The following is a 20,779-nucleotide window of genomic DNA, read 5'->3' as shown; positions in this document are numbered from 1 at the left end:
CCATCAAGTAATTATTATTATGACCAACATTAGGATATAGCGTCCATCAAAAGTTGACAATGCCAGTTAGTTGAATCCCAAAACCTGAAGCTCGCATGTTTTTGCATAGGAGAAACAAATAAGGCAAACATACAGAATCCAAAAGATGAGCATTCAGCAGCAAAATTTTATAAGCTTCACAAATTATATTGATTCCCTGAGCTGAACTTTTGCATTTCAGAAGAAAGCAACGTTTGATTTTATGCTTGCAAATTGATATACAATAATCTGGTGACCTTTTAGATAACATGTCACACATGGAAGGATTCATTAATATTTTAGCCACATATTATAATTTATCAAGTTCAGGTATAGCCATTGATGTGTTGCAACAATTTGCTTGTATGATTGCAGGTATGGCCAAACTTCATAATTAACATGTGTGCACTTCTTTTATTCATAATCACCAAACATATCTTACTACTAATGGATGCTTCAATAATGTTAAAATCAATGGAATGTGTTTCACAGGCAGCTGAATGCAAATCTATTTCTAATGTCTCTGGAAAAACAAATGAAGGTGGACTATGCCACCAACAAAGAACTCTATATCATAAAAGAACAAGTACAAACCAAACAATAGTTAAATTGCTTCAAGACATGAAGGAATACATAAGTCCAAGTTGCAGGGATCCAGTCAGGTGGAGAGTTTCCATGGCTGCAACAGATCTTATGCCCATACATGTGGATATGTATTGTTACCCACCATTTTGTGGGTGATATCCCTAGGAGAAAAAATTTCTCCAAGATGATCCTCAGCCGGCAGCCCCTTGCAGCCATCACTAGCTCGTTGTGCCACTTCTCTGCCACCTGAACCAGCCATGTGGTCCCTCACCCATTTGTCATGATCGTATGTTTGAAGGTGGGCCTCCCGAACCTAAAGGTATGCCTTGTCATTTGGCAATTGAGTATTATAGTTTGCTTATCATGGACACTTATGGGCATGGATTAATGGGGGGATTCGGCAAAAAGTATGGCCTAGGTCTGTGCTCTTGTCCTCTAGTCCCCTTTTGGATATTAACCTTGGATGCTACTCCTGTGGGATCTCTTTTACTGACCATTTGGCTTTAGGGATGGCATTCCATGGGAAACCTTGATTTGGGTTGTGTGGTCCCGCTCCCTCATCCACATATATTACCCCTTTCCACTCATTATAACCCCATTCACCATTTCTCCCACCTGGGTCCACATTCCTCCACAGAGTCCACATTGGGTTAGTTTTCGCCCTCCCCTTGCCCACACCTTGGGCCAAGCCTAGAATGATGCCCCGAAGGTTGACGCAGCTAAAAAGAAAAGTAAAATCATAATTGGCCACATTCAACAAGAAATGTACCACAAAATGCAAAAGATGGTCGGGACAAACACATTTAGCATGTGGGCAAAAGCCAATACATGAGTTGTACCCCATCATCACGGCCATCACCCTGGTTCCTACAGGCTCTACAAGCCTCCTTCATCACATAGGTATTAGGAACCCATGATTGTCCAAACCCCTGGTGGGCAATGAACCACCCTACCTTAAGAGGGGGTACCCACTGCTATATCTCACACATCATGCTCTTACCCCTTGAGCCCCAAACAATTAATTAAAGAAAAATCATAAAAAGGAAAAATGCATATAAAGAAGGGAGGAAAAATCAAGGTCAAGGCACCTCATGTACCATGATTGCTCCCTCCTATATATTATATATCCAAGTGTGGGATTTCCCTTTACTAGCTACCCTTGTACCCCAGAATGTGGCACAGGGCTGCCCCTTTTCACTCTGTACTCCAGTCATCCCTCTACCACATGCCACCACCTTTTGAAGGATGTACCTTGGACATATTATCCCCTTTAGAAGTAGAAACCACCTAATGGGATACTTGGTTAACCCCATTTGGAACTTGGAACATTAGCACCTACCAAAGCCCATTATGGAAGGTCATGCCATTATGAAGTCCCCACTTATGGTCCATGGTTTGTAAGCTCGTTTACTCTATCTCCCTGATGACCAGTTGTACTGTAAGGCTAGGGGACGCATTGGATCTTATGCAGGATTGCAGGTGGTCTCCATCTTGGGTTTGAACTTTGGTCTCCCTATACGAGGTCCTAACCCTCCAGAGGGCTACATTGGCACATGTAGGGTGTGTGTTGAGAGCCATGGACCTCCACAGCGGTATACAACACTCCATGGATCCCTAGAGATGTTTAGAGATTTCTCGAGATTCACCTATTGGACGAGGAAGATGCACTTGGTTCACATTTTCCCAGCCAGCCCCACAGATGTACCATGCACTTGGCAAATGACCAAGGACTTGTATGGTTATGTGGCATCACTTACACCATCAACTAAGCCCTTACAGATGGTCTACAGGCATCTTCAACTTACTTGAAGACCCATGAGGTCACTTGTATGCCCTCACAGCCATTGGGAGCACCACAGGTTTATTATGCGGAGAGCAAGGGGCCAACTCCTTGTCCATTACTTTTGGAAGTCCAACTCATCATTTTGGCACTTATGGACTTCATCAGGTCTCTTAGAGAGCCCAACAACATGCATTATTGATTATTCGACCTCTTGGGCTTGGGAGGCTTATTATTTTATTTATGAGCTAGTTTGGTGGGCTTGTCACGAATAGATAGTTATTTGCACTTTATTTTGGTTGATGGACTAATGTAGGCTCAAATTATGTAATTCGAACTCTTAATGAGTGTATAAATAGGAGAGACATGAATTCATTTGTATCATCACTTTGGATTGAATCATTCTTCTCTCTTGAGAATTTCGCACTTTTTTCTTGGAGGATGAACTGGAGCATGGATGAATTTTGATGTTTGGATTGGATTATCTTATCTTGGAGCTTCTTTATTGTCAAATTGTTGAAGGTTGGATATATTCTCTTACATGTAAGTACAAAGATTTCATGTGATTCTTGTTTTACTTTGTCATATGCATTGAATGGAATTTTCGCTATATTAGGGCTAATTATTGCATTGCATAATTGCGAAATTGTGGAATTATTGTTTCTATATAGCATCTCTCAATGTATGGACCATGTATGTTGAATGAAATCTCCTAGGGATAATTCTACCATTGAATTTATCTTGATAAGCCATCTATTTTTGCAAAGCGAAGTATAAAATCTTTGAGGTCACTTCTTCTTGCCCTAAAGGCCAAGTGAAGTAGTCGTTAAGGCCTCCTTGACCGAGAAACGAAGTCCTTTCTCATCATTCTCCTAGACTCCATTCTCCCCAAGGGATTAGGCACTAGTCTACCAATAGGTGGTCACTCAAAGAACTATTTTTCTTCACCTTTCCCTTTCTCTTCTAGGTCTAGCCAAGTTGGGTCATCTAGGGCATCACTTTCCCAACAAAGTAGCCATAGAAAAAGTTCGATCCCCTAGCCTTTACTACGCTGGTGTGTCCTCAAGGTCTCCTCCAAATTTGAAGCCATTTCGATGGCAGGATTGTGAGATATCCCCAATTTATACACTCATTAGGAAATTCTTGTTTTGATCCATTCCCCTGCCCTGTTTGGATTAAGATCATCATTGGTTGCTAAACTCCCTCCCCTTAACCTAGGCTAGGTCCACTTGGTCTCCTGTGGTCCCATACCTTTAAAAAATCAAGTCTTCAAGAACCACTTGGGATACCAAGTTCAATAAGGTTTTTAGGGATTAGGAAACTCCTTTACAAGGCATATTCCTCTAACCTAGCCCTTAAATCCTCACCTCATTATCCTAGAAAGCTTTGTACCTTGCTTGAATAGTAAGCAAGCTCCACTCTTAACCTCCTTCTAGGAAAAGGATCATTAAGGTCACTTTACATCCATTTGTTGACTTATCCTTCGCAAGTGACTTTCCATATACCGAGTCTCCTCCCATCGGTGAAAGTCTGTAAAGAGTAGGGAGTCTTAGCTGAGGTGACAGTGGGCTAAGTCTCCATTGTTTCCCTTGACCTAGCAGTTGTCCCTTTAGGAGTCCCTTTTTAGGCCCCTTGCTAGTTTGAGTGGTAACAACTATGGAGGGAAGAGAAACCTTCCTTTGGTTCTTGTTACCCACCAAAAGTGGGCAACCCCATAGGAGAAAACTTTTTTGCTATTTTGGACAACCAACCAATCAGCGACCCTAGACATTTCTCCATTATGATGCTAGGCCACATTCCTATGCCATTTGCACGAGTCATACACATCCCACCATCTGGAATTCCTCTTGAATGAAGGCGGGCTATCACTCAGCAGATAATTTAAGCATTTTGTAATCAAGTGCTTTTACTTAATGTTTTGGGCATTCTAACGTGGATAAAGGGGCAATCTGGATAATTGACTGATCTTGACTATAAACTTGTTCTCTCACCATTCCAGTGTTGAATTTTGTCACTATGCTCGGTCTTCATAATTTATATTTTAGCCCTTGTAATATATAATGAATATGTAAGACCTGTTCTTCATGTCGTTTTGAATATTTAACCCTTGAAAGAATTATTATATGACATGTTCTTCATATCGGATTTAAAGAGAAAAATTCGAAATTTGAATTTTGACTTTTTCGCTCCAAACTAGTCAAGTCGGCCCTCCCTCAAGTCAAGTCGACCCCAGTGAAGAGACACACACATTCTGGATAGGCAGATCACTATGTATTAAATGTTCGACCTCCACAAGGCACCATTTGACCTCACACGAGGAAGACATTTTCTAGGCATCCAACCGAAGGACAAGAAGGACAAAGATCATCTCTCTAGCTCGCACATCTGGATTTCCCTCTCTTTTAGCTCACATGTGTGTTTTTGGGAAGCATATTCTGGGCAGAATGAAATTTTGGGAAGGCCAAGCTTTTGGAAATATTCTGGGAGGCCAAAATTCAGCCTAGGCAGATCAGAGAGGGTAAAAGTTTGACTTGACTTGACTTGACTAGAGGGTTGCTTGACCAAGTTTGATCATAGCTTGTTGGTTTTTTTTACCTCACAGTGAACTAGTTGCATTAGATGTATCTCTTGTTGACCTAAAGAATTTCTCTAAGGAAAAGGTTGTTAGGTTTTTCCCCCAAGTGGGTTTTCCCAGGGTAAATCTTGTGTTTTCTTTGTGCATTATGATCTCTATTGTCCTTGTACTTTTATGGTTGAATTTCTAAAGTGAGATTGCTTAATGATAAATTGGAATTGTTAAAAAAAGTTCTACATCATTTGAAGTAAATATTAGTATTTTAGAAATTAGTGCTTGTATCTATTGCACTTGAAAACTCAACATGGTATTAGAGCTTTGGTGAAGAATAGGACATTGAGATCACTCTTGGAAAACTTTGGCAAAGGGAAGAGCATAGAGAAGATCTCATCTAACATCTATTTGTTTGTCTATGACTATGGGTTCCTATATGAAGGAAGAAAACAAATTCGAAGGAGCTACAAACTTTAGGGCTTGAAAAACAAGGATTGATCTCCTTGCAAAGAATGAACTCTTAGGTATTGTGAAGGGCAAGGTCACTAAACTCGAAGATAATGAATGAAGGTTAAAATTTGAGAAGGATGATATCACTGCTAGAAGTATCATTTTAGATTCCATCAAAGATCATTTGATACCATATGTCGCAAATCTTGACTCTTCAAAGACGTCTGATGCCCTAATTGGATTATATACTATCAACAACATTGGTCGAAGAATAAGCTTCGTGATGTTAGAATGACAAGAAATGACACTATAGCCTTGTATTTCATGAGGATTTCTCAATTGAGAGATCAACTTCAAGCAATTGATGAAATAATTTTTGAAAAGGAATTAGTGACTACAACACTTCATGGTTTACCCGAATCATGGGTCTCATTTGCATCAAGGATTTGTGCCAAAAAAGAAGCTCCAAAGTTTGAAGAACTATGAATTGCACGTACTCAAGAAGAATCAAGACTCATGTCAAAAGGGAAGATTCAAAGATCCAAAGAAGGTGACTCTGAAGCATATGCAACACGTTTCAAGAAGGGTGGAGGAAGAAAGAAGTTTGGTCTCCAAAGAAAAAATGAAGGAAGAAGACCTGGAGGAAGAAGATTTGCTCCTTGAGGAAAGAGAGATATGTCAAAAGTTCAATGCTATCATTGTCACAAATATGGTCACTATAGAGTCTAGACACGATTGTCTTGAAAGATCAAACGATAGAAAGAGGAGGGGAAAGAAACATGCCATCGTAGCAAACATTGATGAGCTCCCAGGGAGACCCAAGAATGAAGACTCAGGTGACAAAGATTTCTCTTACTTTTCTGCTCTTACAAGTTTTATTGCAAATAGTGATGATTTGTGGCTAGTAGATAGTGGTGCCTCAAGGCACATGATAGGAGATTGTGACAACCTCACAAGCTTAATGGAAAGAAGATTATCTCGAAAGGTAGAGCTTGGAGACAACAACAGTTATACAGTCAAAGGCATTGGGAAGATTTCGATTGAGCTAGAATCAGGAGAAAATGTTCATCTAAGCAACATACTATATGTACCAAGTTTGAAAAAGAATTTGGTTTCTATTTCATGTTTGGAAGATAAGAGAGATAGAGTAGCATTTTTTATGGTAAAGTACTTGGATGGCCAAAGGGCTCAAGTATAGATTCTGCAAGAGTAATTGCAATTCATGAAGGTTGAATAGACTCTTGAAACAACTTGTTCATGGACTTGTACATAATGACATTAATCCATGTGAGCTTTGGCATAGAAGATACGCTCACCTTCACTATAGATCTTTGTTTGCTTTAAAACAAATGGTTTCAGGTGTTCTATGATTGCAGGTGGAGCATGAAGAAGTATGTAAAGGTTGTTCGCTTGGAAATAATGTCAAGGAGCCTTTTCCAAGTAGCAAAAATAGATCCAAGGAAATTTTGGATCTAGTCCATTCTGATGTATGTGGTCCAATGCCAGTGAAATCTCTTGGAGGCTCTTTGTACTATTTAACATTTATTGATGATTTCCCTCGCAAGACATGGATCTACTTCATGAAAACAAAGGATGAAATCCTTCAAAAGTTTCAAGAATTCAAGGCTCAAGCGAAAAACTTGAACAGAAAGAAGATCAAGACCCTAAGATCTTATAATGGAGGAGAATATACTTCCAAGGAGCTCGTTGTCTTCTGCAAAGAAGCTGGGATTAAGAGGGAGTTGATAGTCCCTTACAATCCACAACAAAATGGAGTTGTTGAAAGAAAAAATAGAACCATTGAAGAATTTCTAAGGAAATGATGCATGATCAATACTTACCTATGTTTTTGTGGAGTAAAGCATCTATGGCAGTCATCTACTGTTAATTTTAGATAACAATTGTATGTTCTATGCTTTAGCACAATTTACTTCAATGTTCCTTATCAGCCCAATGACAATTTCCAATTATATCCAATAGCAATTTAAACACATTGATGATAAATGTAGATAGAACATAAAAACATGTGCAGAAGACAAGCCAAGACAAGAGGACACAAGATGTGGCAGATGCTAGGGAAAAACCCCAGTGTGGAGAAACCCTTTGATCAAATATTCTTACTATTCTTCAATAGTTGAGCAGAGAGAGAGAGTACAAATATCAAATTAACTTGCCCAAAACAGTCCCGTCAAATTAGCAGTCAACTACAGCCCTAACCAGAAAGTCAATAGTGGTCAAAGCAGCTCCAAAATGTCCTCCAAGCAGCTCGGTCAACAGTAGATAAATTTGGCTTTCCAAGAAGGTCAACGTCAACCCAAAAACAGTTTCGTCAACCCAATCAAACACTGGTGTAATTTCTACAGTCAAAGGTTGAAGTCAACGCTAAAGTCAAACCAATAAAACTGTCCCAAGAACCTCGAAAACTATGCCAATCAATGCAGCCTTCAAAAATCGAAATTATGCCCTCTAGAACAAAGTCAACGCTGGTCAAAATCACCATGGTCAAAGTTGGTCAACATTGTCCTGTTTCCTGAAATTTTCGGCCTCCAAAATAGTCCTGAAATTCGTCCTCCTTTCACACGTGCGAAGTACAGAAGGCTGCCTCCAAGCTGTATGAACCAATCAAGAGAGGATAGAGAGAGATGTGTGATGAGATGAGTGATGTCCAAATGAGAAGAGAGGTCACTCCTATTTATACACTTTGTTGAGGGTGAGGAGACACATCTATTGGGCTTATGAGCCTACATTTGACTGAGGTCGTCCTTGACAATTTGTGCATGAGAGAGAATAAATTCAAAATCCCATTTATGCTTGTGAGAATGAGATGATCTTTATATCAAAATTGGATCTCTCGAAAAGAGGAATCCAATGCAATAATCATCTCCATCACATGAGTTGTCCTACAGTGGAATTTGGCCCTAGTTTCCAATTTTAACACTCCCTCTCAACTAAGGAGAATTCTACCTGCCAATCCATCTGTCATCATCATGCCATTTTGTCATCCTGTACCATCCCTATCATCACTGCCCACTCTGCTCTATTGAATCATGAAGTATTAATGAAGAAGAAGAGATCGAGAGTGAGTCATAGGATCATACCACTCTCCATTGACAATACTCGGTCCTTGATCCCAGATCAAGTTGTTAAACACCATGCATCCTAGCCATAGGGAGTACGACAGTACACAATGCGTCCATCGGTAGTGCTATGGTCCCTAACCATCTTTTCCCAACTCATTGTCCAGATGAGAGGTACTTCCCATGAGTCCCAAACTCCATGGGTAGGATGTGTGCTATGGCATTGGCAAGAGAAGGTGAACCACTCATCCTGCTCATATGCCATAGGAGAAGGTGAACCACTCATCTTACGCATATGTCAATCGTAGGGGAAGGTGAACCAATCGCCCTACATGCATGTGTCCGAGTAGGGGAAGCTGAACCAATCACCCTACATGCATGTGTCCGAGTAGGGGAAGGTGAACTACTCACCCTACACACATGTCAACCATAATGGGATATCATAGGGGAAGGTGAACCACTCACCCTATATCTAGCGCACCAATAGGGGAAGGTGAACCACTCACCCTATGGTCGCTCATAGCTCTAAGAAGTACCCCAAGCACCCAAGAGCTCTCAGAGCTTTGTGTCCAACTCATACGGGACCCTCATAGGAGGTTCGTTCCATGACTCCAAGTCTCTCTCAGAAGGTTAAGAATTTGACCTTCCCCAAAGCCTTCAAGAGAATGTCTGCAACCTACTCATCTGTTCTAATGTGTTGGAGCCTTATTGCTCCCCGTTGTACCATATCCCGAATAAAGTGGTACCTGATATCAATGTGCTTGGAGCGGTCGTAGAACACGAGATTCTCTTTTAGGCGAATCCCACTCTGGTTGTCGCAGAAGATCACAGTGGTATCCAGCATGTGCTCAAATAGCTCACTGAAGAGCTTCCTCAACCAAATGACTTTACAACAAGCCATACTCGCAGCAATGTATTCGGTCTCAGCGGTGCTTAGTGCAACCGATTTTTTCTTCCTGCTCATCCAAGATATTGAAGCAGACCCCAAAGAGAAGCAGCACCCAGACGTGCTCTTACGATCCACCATACTGCCAACCCAGTCAACATTTGTATACCCATGTAGCCTCAAATACCTGGCAATGTATCTCAGTCCAAATCTTCAAGGACCATTTGAGATTGAAACAGATGCCAGTGACTATGCCATGGGAGCAGTGTTAATGCAACATGGTAAACCCATATGTTATCATTCTGAGACATTTAATTCTGCAGTAGTTAATTATCCCACATATGATAAAGAATTGTATGCATTAGTGCAGAGTGTGAAAAAGTGGAAACATTACCTAATGGGCAAAGAAACAGTTATACACACTGAACATCAACCACTTCAATATTTGCACTCACAAACTAAATTGCAGCAATCAAGACACTATAGGTGGATGGGTTTTCTACAACAGTTTCATCTAGTCATCAGATATAAGAAAAGCATACACAATAAAGTTGCAGATATGTTGTCCAAACCAATCATAAATGCATCTACTATACTTAAGCATAACTCAGTATTGCATGAAAGCTACATTGAACAATATGCTCAAGATATGGATTTTAAAGATGTATATGCAACTTTAAGTCATGGCAAACAAGTAGAAGAATTGGATTATCATGTTAAGGACCAAGTCTTGTATCATTTGGGAAAGTTATGCATTCCTCAAACTAAAAGGGTTAACATAATTCGAGAAGCACATACTTCTCTAATATCAGTTCATTTTGGTGTAAGTAAAACAGTCGCACAATGGCAAAGATTCTGCTATTGGCCAAGAATGCATGAAACAGTTTCTAGATATGTTAAAGGGTGTACCATGTGTGCTAAAAGCAAGCCCAACAATAGAAAATTAGGCTTGTATACCCCACTTCCAGTTCCTTCTCGTCCTTGGGAAAGTGTTTCCATGGACTTTGTTGGGGGATTGCCAAAATCTAGAAAAGGTCATGACTATTTATATGTTATTGTGGACAGATTCAACAAAATGTGTATTTTAATATCTTGTAACAACCAGATTACAGTTGAACAAACAGCGAAGTTGTTCTTTTAGCATGTCTGGGTTCATTTTGGGTTACCCACTTCCATTATATCTTATCGAGATGCCTGATTTGTTTGGAAGTTTTGGTCAAGTCTATGGGAGTTTATGGACACCAGATTGAAGAAGAGCACAGCATTTCATCCACAAACAGATGGCCAAACAGAGGTGGTCAACATGACAATGATCTGGTTGCTCAGGGGTTATTGCAGCAAGCATCCCAAGCTTTGGGATGAACATTTGTGTTATGTGCAACATGCTTACAACTGTGCTAAGCATTCTTCTACACAAAGATCTCTTTTTGAGACTTGTTTTGGTTTCACACCAAAGTCTTCCTTGGATTTTGTCTTTAGTAAAGACATAGCAGTTGATGGACACAGTGATGTGGACAAAGCAACCAAATTCATTGAACAGATCCAAGAAATTCACCAGGCAGTGCAGGAACAACTGGAACAGAGCCAGGCCAAGTACAAGGCAAGGCATGATAAGCATTAGATGGAGCATAGCTTCCAAGTTGGTGATCAAGTTTGGCTGTACATCAGCAAAGACAGAATGCAAGGTGAAGGTAAGAAGCTGAAGCCAATAAGGTATGGTCCTTTCAAGATACTTGAGAAAATTGGTGAGAATGCTTTTTGCCTTGATTTGCCAGCTTACATGCACATCTATTCAGTGGTTAATGCAGAAAATTTGAGACTGTTTGAACCTTCATTAATTGAAGATCCCGAAGAGCAAAGTCAGTTGCCTTCTATTGATGATCTGTTGCCTGAATATCTCAATGAGTTGCAGGAAGATACAGTTCTGGACAGGAAGGTGAGAACTACGCGCAGAGGGGATGTTGAGTACCTCAGAATCGGACTCAAAGGTTCAAAACCAAGCAGTGCACGATGGATGGAAATTGGGCAAGTGAGAAAGCCACATCCTCACTTGATTGATGCTTAAAAACCAACTTTTGGTGGTCCAAAAGCCTTTTTCAGTGGGAAGGCGTGATCCAAATGGATCCTAGAAAATCCTCTAAGTCTTCAAAATCTTCTAAACATTCAAAATTGTCGCCTAAGAAAAACCTTTAAAGAAGGCGGATAACACTATCGGGAGGCAAAAACATAGAGAAATCATTGAAAAACAGAGTATTGGCGGTTTAAAGCAACTTTGAATCGGAGCCGTCGGATCTGGCCAATCAACGGTCTAGATCCGATCGACGAATCGCAATCGGCGGTGGCAAAGGGAGGCTATCGGCGGAGACCACAAAGAATACGCGACAGCGATCAGCGGGGTCAACAAGGACCATCGATCAAGCGTGCAGATCGACGGCCCAAGTTGCATCGCAGTATCGCTATCGGCAAATACAAAGGAGTGCTTACAACAGCCGGGGTATGTGCGATGTGCGATTGCAATCAATCGCATCGGAACATTTCAATGGAGCGGGGCCGATAATAACCATGACCGCGATAGCCGGACCCGATAAAACTATGGACGATATTTGATAATATTTCAAGTCCAGAAATAGCGCTTTTTCAGTGTAAACCGCATTTTCGTTAAACAAACGAAATACAAGGGATAAAGCACCGATGCGATGTTACGGACCCGAAAGGGTTTATTAATGTTGTTGAATACTATTTCAAGTCCGATATGAGTGGGATTTCATGTTTTAATGTATTTTTTTATATAAAAGGGAAATCACAAAATAGGCAGGATTTCGGGAGGACCAAAGGCGGTAAGTGGTTTGGGCCGGGCTCCGCCCAAGCCCATACAATGGCTGCCACGTGTCCAGGCTGAGGAGAGAGAAAACCACCCTTATCGGGCGGTTAACCCCCGTACGAAAGGGTTGCCTGAAATGAACCACAGTCGTTGGATCTGGATCTCCCAGATCAACGGTGGAGATGTGATTCGATCAAAAGGCGGACCCAATAGGAGTTACAAGGCAGATTCATAATATTTGAAGTCCGATAAACAGTGTTTGGCAGACTTTTCTGGTGTTTGAACGTATTTCTCTGTGTAAACAGAGAACGGCGATTTCGAAGGATTTCAAAGGCTCAATGACCTATTCCATTATAGAATAGGTGGCCACCATCCCTGAAAGCGTTTAGCAATGATTGCTAACACTCAGAGGGGGATCTGAGTAGACAGAGGCTGGGGAGCCAGAGAACCCAAGAAGGTGAAATGAGCAGACAGCGCCGACTGGCTTTAAAGCCACAGACTGACAGAAACAAAGACAAGCAGTATTGGAGGCAGTACTGAGACAGAGAGTCAGTGAGGAGAGTTTGTGTACTCAAAAAGACTTGGGGGATCCAAGTAAAGCCTTGTGTTGTGTATCTGTTGTGTGAGACTCAAATTGAGCTCACTTTTGTAAAAACTCTGCTTCTGAAAACATAATAGAGAGGTCACCACTGAAGGTTGGACCAGGAGATGTAGCCCAGGAGTGTTGGGTGAACTCCTTATTAAATTTGTTGTGTTTATGTGTGTTGTCTATTATCCTTCTTTACTGCTTCATTGTCTGTGTATTTCGCAATCTTATCGATCCATTGCACAAAGTAACATAGGCAAGTCCATGCACATGAGTATGTAATACCTTAATAATTGTCTAAGATCTCATTTTTAGATCAATGACGACTAAGATCTCAGTGATATACGCGTACAGTGATTCACACTATCTCAGTGTATAGACGCAGTCATGATCTAAGCATATGTGAAGTTCTCACAGTGACACTCTGTTTTAGTATATATTATGGATGATGATCTTGGTCATAATCGCGTTGGGTTCAAGATCAGATTTTGATGAAGATCTCGGTATAGCTCTCAGAGATGTATATATACAGATCTTAAGGTAGAAAGTGTTATGCGAAGCAGCAGTAACGATTTGGATGAAGGTACAACAATGTTGTAAGAATCACAGTGATGGCCTCGATGAGACAGGCAATGATGATCTCAAAGATGCAGTAGCGATGGCTTCAATGGTGCAGCAATGAGGATGATCCCAGCAGTGACAGAGAAGTGGATTGATGTCTTGGTCTTGGAGAGGCAGAATGTGTCAAGGGTCATGGTCTTGGTATTCGTCAATTGGAATCTCTATAAGAAGAATTTTTTGTGGGTTTTCCTCTCCAAGAGGGAGAGGTTTTGGCCCTGGCATAATGCCAAACATCTTGTGTTCTTGTCTCTTTTGTTTTTTATAGTAGTTTGATGAAGTAAACACACACACTAATAATGCAAAGAAGATCAAGCTAAGATAAAATGTAAAAACACTTCACAAATTGTTATCATGTTAAGAAGAATCACTTTAATTATGCATGCCCTAGATTCTTCAACATGGTATCAGAGGGATTGGTTCAGCAGTCATGGAAAGGGGCAGAAAAGAGACATTCAGAGGTCAAGGCATCAAATTAGTTGAAGGATCTACAATAAAAAACAAGACCTAGATCTAACAAGCAGTCTACATCATCAAGTCTACAGCAAAGGGTTGGAAGGACAATAATCAGAGGATGAAATAGTCAGATCTCAAGATGCATAGCAACAGCTTTGGTGACTCCCACAATCCACATCATGGCATGATCTCAACATTACAGTGATTGATCCTTTCAATAAAAAAACAACTCAAATTCCCACTCAAAGAAGCAGATCATCTACAACATGATTTATATGGACAACACTCGAAGAAGAATGAAGGTGTTCGTTGATAACACTAATTGATGGATCTCTACATCATGGCAAGCAACCTCGAGTCAATGTTGCAAAGGATTAGATATTCAAGTCAATTAATTTGAAGGCTTGAAGATAAGCTTCAACAAGGATCCTATCTGGAGGAAGCATCAATACATCTACCTCAACAACAGCGAACATGATCAAGGTGAAGATCTCATCTTCACATATCAAGTAAGTATCTTTTCATTATATAATCAAGTTTGGTTCTATGACTTCATGATTGCAAGAAGATCTATGGGTTAGATGGGTCATCAAAAGTTATTGCAGAAGGAGTGACAAAATCCTTATGAAGAAGAGAAGTCAGTACATCAAGGTCTCCTGTGAACTCAGAAAGGAGACATAAGAAGGATACATGAAATGCTAGAGGATATATTATCTGAAATGCAGTAATGAAGGCATCAAAGAATGAAGAAATATCTTCATGAGATCTCAGTTACAAGATATGGGAAAAATGATGAGAAAAATAATCATCATTGATATTGATATTGATAAGCAAGGTAGCAGTTGTCCATCAACAGTTTGTGGTCTCTATGCTGAATAGAGAAAGACAAAGGGCTCAAATATGTGCAAAGGAAAGGTTGACAGGACAGTGCTATGGAAAGATAATGGAGTAGAGTTCGTATCATTTGAAGGATAGAGCAGCAAAAGGAAAGAGGGAGTAATGGATCTCCAGTGTGAATGAGATGGTGTCCCTCTCAAAAGGATCCTATCAGAAGTCCTTGCAGATATGATCATGGAAACAAGAGCTCGTATGGGAATCATGAAGGACATATCTCTTAGGAATCTCATTGGACATTAAAGGAAAGGAAGAAATCATCCAAGACAAAGGAAGCATCTGCCAGATGGGGATATACAAGATCTTGAACATTCTATGATAGAAACCTCAGCAGAGGATCCCCTAGTCTAGAAAGGAAGCAAGTGTTTCATCAGGAAATCCAACTTTTGGAATTCATGAGATGATGGTCCAAGGGATTGAAGATCTTTTCAATCAAGGAAGTTGCTGGAAGTAGCAAAGGTAAAATGAGGTATGTATGCTTGTATTTGTTTAATACTGTAATGTCATGTCATTTGGTTGCAGGTGAAATGGATCAAGCATGATCGAAAGGAAAAGGATCTCCTCCTATGAAAAGATCCAGAAAGACATAAGTCTAATTAGATGAAATCAACATAATATGTCCTCAAATGAAGTATGAGGTAGTTGACTACAATTGAAGAACTCTGAGAGCTCCTAGGAATGAAAGATGTGAGGATGGAAGAGATCATGAAGTATGCAACCTGGATGAAGGCAATCAACATCCGGAAGATCAGGAAGACTTGACCAGGAAATCTCCCGAAAAGATGTGAATACTCTGATAGAAGTCTGAAAAGATGAAAACCTTTGACAACAGATATCGTTGGGAAATATGTCAACACGTATGCAATATTTTGATGCCTACAAGAAGATGTCATTGATACAAAGCCATCACCAAAAGGTAACATGTGATTTGTTTTTGGTGTCTGACCTCTTGGAAAATTTTGGGTATGTGTGCAGGGCCAAGGTAAGGAAAGTTGTGAAGGATGTCACAACTATGTACCTTATAAATCATTGTTGAAGAAAAGGTGAAGATAGATGGCCATATGAAGGAAGCCACAGATGAAAAGCCAAGGAGTATACTTTCCAGGAAAGAAGGAATGACATGACAGAGGAAAGTGATGGATGGTTGAACCCTACATATGAAGAAATTGATGACATCGAAGTCTTGGATCATCAGTCAACTAGAAGACCCTATAAAGCATTGATGATAGAGTCCCTGGGTAAGAGGGAGCTCTGGGAGGTTCCTATGAGTAAAGGAACTCGAGCAAGTCTTTGAGTGAAGAGAAACTTGGAACTCGTCCCTGGTTAAGAGGGAGAGTTAGAAACAACATTCTTGTCTTCAGTTTGGAAGAAAGAATGGAGGATTGTGTAATCATCTGGCATCAGACACACTTTGAAGATGTGGTAGGGCATCCAAGACAAGAGTGGGCAAGAGGACCAATATTCTTGAGGGATGGGAACCCAGGATGAGAATAGTCCTAGTAGGTCATACTCGAAGAACACCCGAGTGGGTATGACCCTAAGAGAGACAATGATGATGTGTGTCTATCAGTCATTGGTCTCGCCAACATTGTGTGCCCTAATCTAAGTGAGAGATAGAGCTGTTAGTTGAAATGATGCTATAACAGATGGATTGCAAATCCGATTCTTCTTATGAGAAATTCTTCAGATTTAGAATGACCAAGTACCATTATGAATACCTCCCTAGTTAAGAGGAAGTGTTGAAGAAAGTATAACTAGGTTCGATCTTCATAATGACACGATCTTTGTAAACGATGTAATAAAAAGAAATAAATTATTTTTGTATGCCTTGCTACATGGGTTTCATGAGCAAGAAGTGTCACTAGGTGAAAGACTTCTTCTTGATGTCTTTAGGATTTATTTATATGTCAAAGAGTCATGTCATGTGTATAGAAACTCTTCATGAGTTTATGTAAATGTAAACAAGTCCTCAAAGTTGTAAAGAAGCCCTCCAAAGACCAAGCATAATCCTCCAAGAAGTCTGCAAGCGAAAAGGAGAAGGAATTCTTCATGTCGGCTTGAAATTGAATTAAATAGATAAATGACAGTCACGTCGGCTCAAGAATAGACATGTCGTTTCACCCCTTCATGTCGGCTTGCATATATGGACAAACTACTATAAATACCCACGAAGGGTTAGCACAAATTACACAAGTGAACTCGCAATTTGTCTCTGAATTTTCGGGTGATTGAGGAACAGAAGATCCGCATTAAGGAAGGATAGATCTAGGGTTCAACTGCCTCCTCGGATGGGTATAAGGAGCAGCAAAACCTAGGTTAATCTCCTCTCGGCATAGCTGTGATTTGAAGGTGAAGTCCTCAGATGGATAGAGCAAAAAAGGTTGTGTATTAACGTGTGATCTGGGCATAAACATAATTTATGTGATGATGATCTCAGCGTATTTATGAATAGAAGATGTAGATCTCGGATGGAGGATCTCGGCATACCTGTAGGTGCAATCATGTGTCAATATCAAACATATGGAGCAGAAAGGGCTTAAGATGAGGACGCATAACAGTCTCGGCATTATCTTAAGTCCTGTGATAACACTCTCGGCATAATTATGACAAGTAAAGTCTCGGTAAGTATTCGGACTTGTCACCTAACAGTCTCGGCATATAAATATGTATCTCGGCTCTCCTACAATAGTACCTTGTCTCAGCATATAGACATGGTTACTTATAGAGAGATACACTCCCTGTCGGTCTCGGCATTCCAGATAGATGCAACATGTCTATGATGACTAAGATCTCAGTCATATACGCGTACAATGATTCACCCTGTCTCAGCATATAGACACAATCACGATCTAAGTGTATGTGAAATTCTCACAGTGACACTCTGTTTTAGTATATATTATGGATGATGATCTTGGTCATAATCGCATTGGGTTCAAGCTTAGATTTTGATGAATATCTCAATATAGCTCTTAGAGATGTATATATACAGATCTTAAGGCAGAAAGTGTTATGCGAAGCAACAGTAACGATTTGGATGAAGGTACAACAATGTTGTAAGAATCACATTGATGGCCTCGAGGAGACAGGCAATGATAATCTCAGTGATGCAATAGCAATGGCTTCAATGGTGCAGCAATGAGGATGATCCCAGCAGTGACAAAGAAGTGGATTGATGTCTTGGTCTTGGAGAGGCAGAATGTGTCGAGGGTCATGGTCTTGGTATTTGTCAATTGGAATCTCTATAAGAAGAATTTTGTGCGGGTTTTCCTCTCCAAGAGGGAGAGGTTTTGGCCCTGGCATAATGCCAAACATCTTGTGTTCTTGTCTCTTTTGTTTTTGATAGCAGTTTGATGAAGTAAACACACAAATTAATAATGGAAAGAAGATCAAGCTAAGATAAAATGTAAAAACACTTCACAAATTGTTATCATGTTAAGAAGAATCACTTTAATTATGCATGCCCTAGATTTTTCAACACAGCCCTAGGAAGTAGTGCATCAATCCTAGGTCCTTCATCTCGAATTTGGAAGTCAAATCCCTCTTGCATTGATAAATGAGAGGTGTCATTAGCTTTCAGAAATAGATCATCCACATAAAGGACCAGAAGATAGGCCTGTCCTTTTCAACCTTGAAGTATAGGTTCGGGTCAACATCGCTCCTTGTAAATCCCAACTTCATAAGATAGCTATCATCAATCCTCTCATACCAAGCTCTAGGGGCTTGCTTCAACCCATAAAGGACTTTCTTCAACCTGCATGCATGTGTCTCACGATCTTCAACTTTGAACCCCTCGAGTTGTTCCACATAGACTTCCTCTTTAAGCGAACCATGCAAGAAGGCAGTTTTGACATCCATCTGGTGTAGGCTCCATCCTTGCGAAGCAGCAAGGGCTATGATTGAACAGATGGCGGTATATCAGGCAAACGGTGCAAATATCTCATCATAGTCTACTCCTTCCTTTTGAGAGAAGCCTCGAGCAACCAATTTGACCTTGAACTTTTCAGCACTCCCATCAGCTCCATGTTTGATTTTGTAAAGGCATTTTGAAGTGACCACTGACTTGTCCTTGGCTTTAGGAACTAAATCCCAAACATCATTCTTCATGATCGATTCATATTCCTCGTTCATCGCATCCTTCCAAACTTGGTGCTTCATGTCTTCTTCAAATGTACATGGCTCAGATTGAACTATGGTACTCAAAGCAGCTAAGTACCTTTGGTACTTGTTCAACTTCTTGCTTTCAAGAAATGTCCCCTTAAGTGCAACATGTCTCTCAGCATCTTCAAGAGTATCTTTGAGCCACAAAGGTCTTTTTCCTGAAGTAAAGGGCTCACTAGGAGGTGGATCAATGGAATCCATCAGACCTTCAAACTCGGGCATCAGTTCATCAGACGAAGGTCCATCCTGCTTTTCTGCATCAACATCATCATTGTCCTTCCTAGGGATAGGAAGATCTCAGATCTTTCTAAGAGTAGAATCTTCATCAAAAGTGACATCATGACTTAATTCTACTTCCCTTTGACCATGCACATAGATTCTATATGCCTTCGAAGTTTCACTGTAGCCCACAAATGTTCCTTTCTTCCTAGATGCATCTAGTTTGTTCCTTTTCTCTTTTGGGACATGAAAATATACAGGACAACCAAAAATTCTAAAATAAGAAACATTAGGTTTCTTACTAGTGAAAACTTCTTCGAGTGTCTTGGAGTCCAATGCTTGATGTGGGCATCTACTTTGAACATACACAACAGTGTTGGCAACTTCTCCACATAAGAACTTCGGTAGGCCTTGGTCATCAAGCATGGCACGGATGGCTTCTATGATCGTTCGATTCTTCCTTTTGGCAACTCCATTTTGCTCAAGGGTATATATAGTAGTGCTCTTCCTCTTAATGTCAGTTTCTCTACAATAGCCAATGAATTCATTTGATTCATATTTGGTTCCATTATCGGTCCTCAATATTTTGATATTCTTCCCTGTTTGATTTTCAACCAAGGCTTTGAAAAAGTGGAACCATTTGAACACTTCGTCCTTCTTCGTAAAGAAATAGATCCATGTTTTGCGAGAGAATTCATCCATAAAAATTGCATAGTTGAAGTATCCTCCTAAAGATGTTACGAGCAACATACCTGATATATCAGAATGGACCAATTGAAGAATATCGGTAGTTTGACTTTCACTAGAGGGGAATGGTCCCCTTGTATGTTTTCCAACTTCACATCCTTGACAAACACCTTCATGATCTAAGTTGAAATCGGGCATACCTGCGACCATATTCCTTACATCAGGTAAGGCTTTGAAATGAAGATAAGAAAATCTCCGGTGCCATAATTTGGATTGAAGAGAAGTATCACAAGTCATTGCTTCCAAAGGACTTCCTCTATTATGATAGAGACCTTCAACCCTAAATCCAAGTGTGAATGCATCTTTCGGGTTCCTTCGCCAAACACGAACCTTCCCATCAATGAATGACACCTTGAAACCATTGTCTTCCATCGCAAAAATAAAGACCAAGTTCTTTTTCAGATTAGGTACATACAACACTTCTTGTAAATGAAGGGTTTGACCTTGATTTAAGTGAAGTGACAGTCCCAATTCCTTTCACCGGATAGGTGGTATTATCCCCAAGTATGATCTCCATATTTGTCTTCTGTTCAACCAAGTTTGAGAGGGCCTCCTTGTACCCAGTAAAGTGCCTTGAGCACCACTATCAATCAACCAGTGATCCAATGTATTCGGAGGAGAGACAGTGGTGAGGGCAAAAATAAGATAAAATTCTTATTTCTTTACAACATTAAATTCTTCATACCTGGAGTTTCTCAACTTCTTAAGAGGATGACCATTTCCATTTTGAGCAGCAGGAACATTCCTCTTTCCTTTGTTGTTGAACCTGTTGTTCCTTGATTGCCATTGCCCTTGAAGTGGTTGTTATTGTTGTCATCATCTCTTGGAGTATCCTTCTCTAGTGAAGTGGCCAAACTTGTTACAATTGAAGTATCTCCCTTTTCTTCCTTCTTTGAATCCCAGCTTAAACCCTTG

General features: G+C 40.3%; 1 protein-coding gene across 2 annotated transcripts in view; it reads right to left on the bottom strand.

Moving 5' to 3' along the window:
* The window catches only part of GALAK (galacturonic acid kinase), a 475,159-nt gene that overhangs the window by 119,086 nt on the left and 335,294 nt on the right, over positions 1 to 20,779 (bottom strand). The window lies entirely within an intron of this gene.

Source organism: Pinus tabuliformis, chromosome 4_1 (assembly GCF_031772625.1).
Source record: "Pinus tabuliformis cultivar Carrire ecotype Pingquan chromosome 4_1, CPIR1, whole genome shotgun sequence".
In the NCBI taxonomy this organism is placed as follows: Eukaryota; Viridiplantae; Streptophyta; class Pinopsida; order Pinales; family Pinaceae; genus Pinus; species Pinus tabuliformis.
The sequence above is the reverse complement of the archived record's forward strand: the minus strand, read 5'-3'. Positions and strand labels throughout refer to the sequence as shown.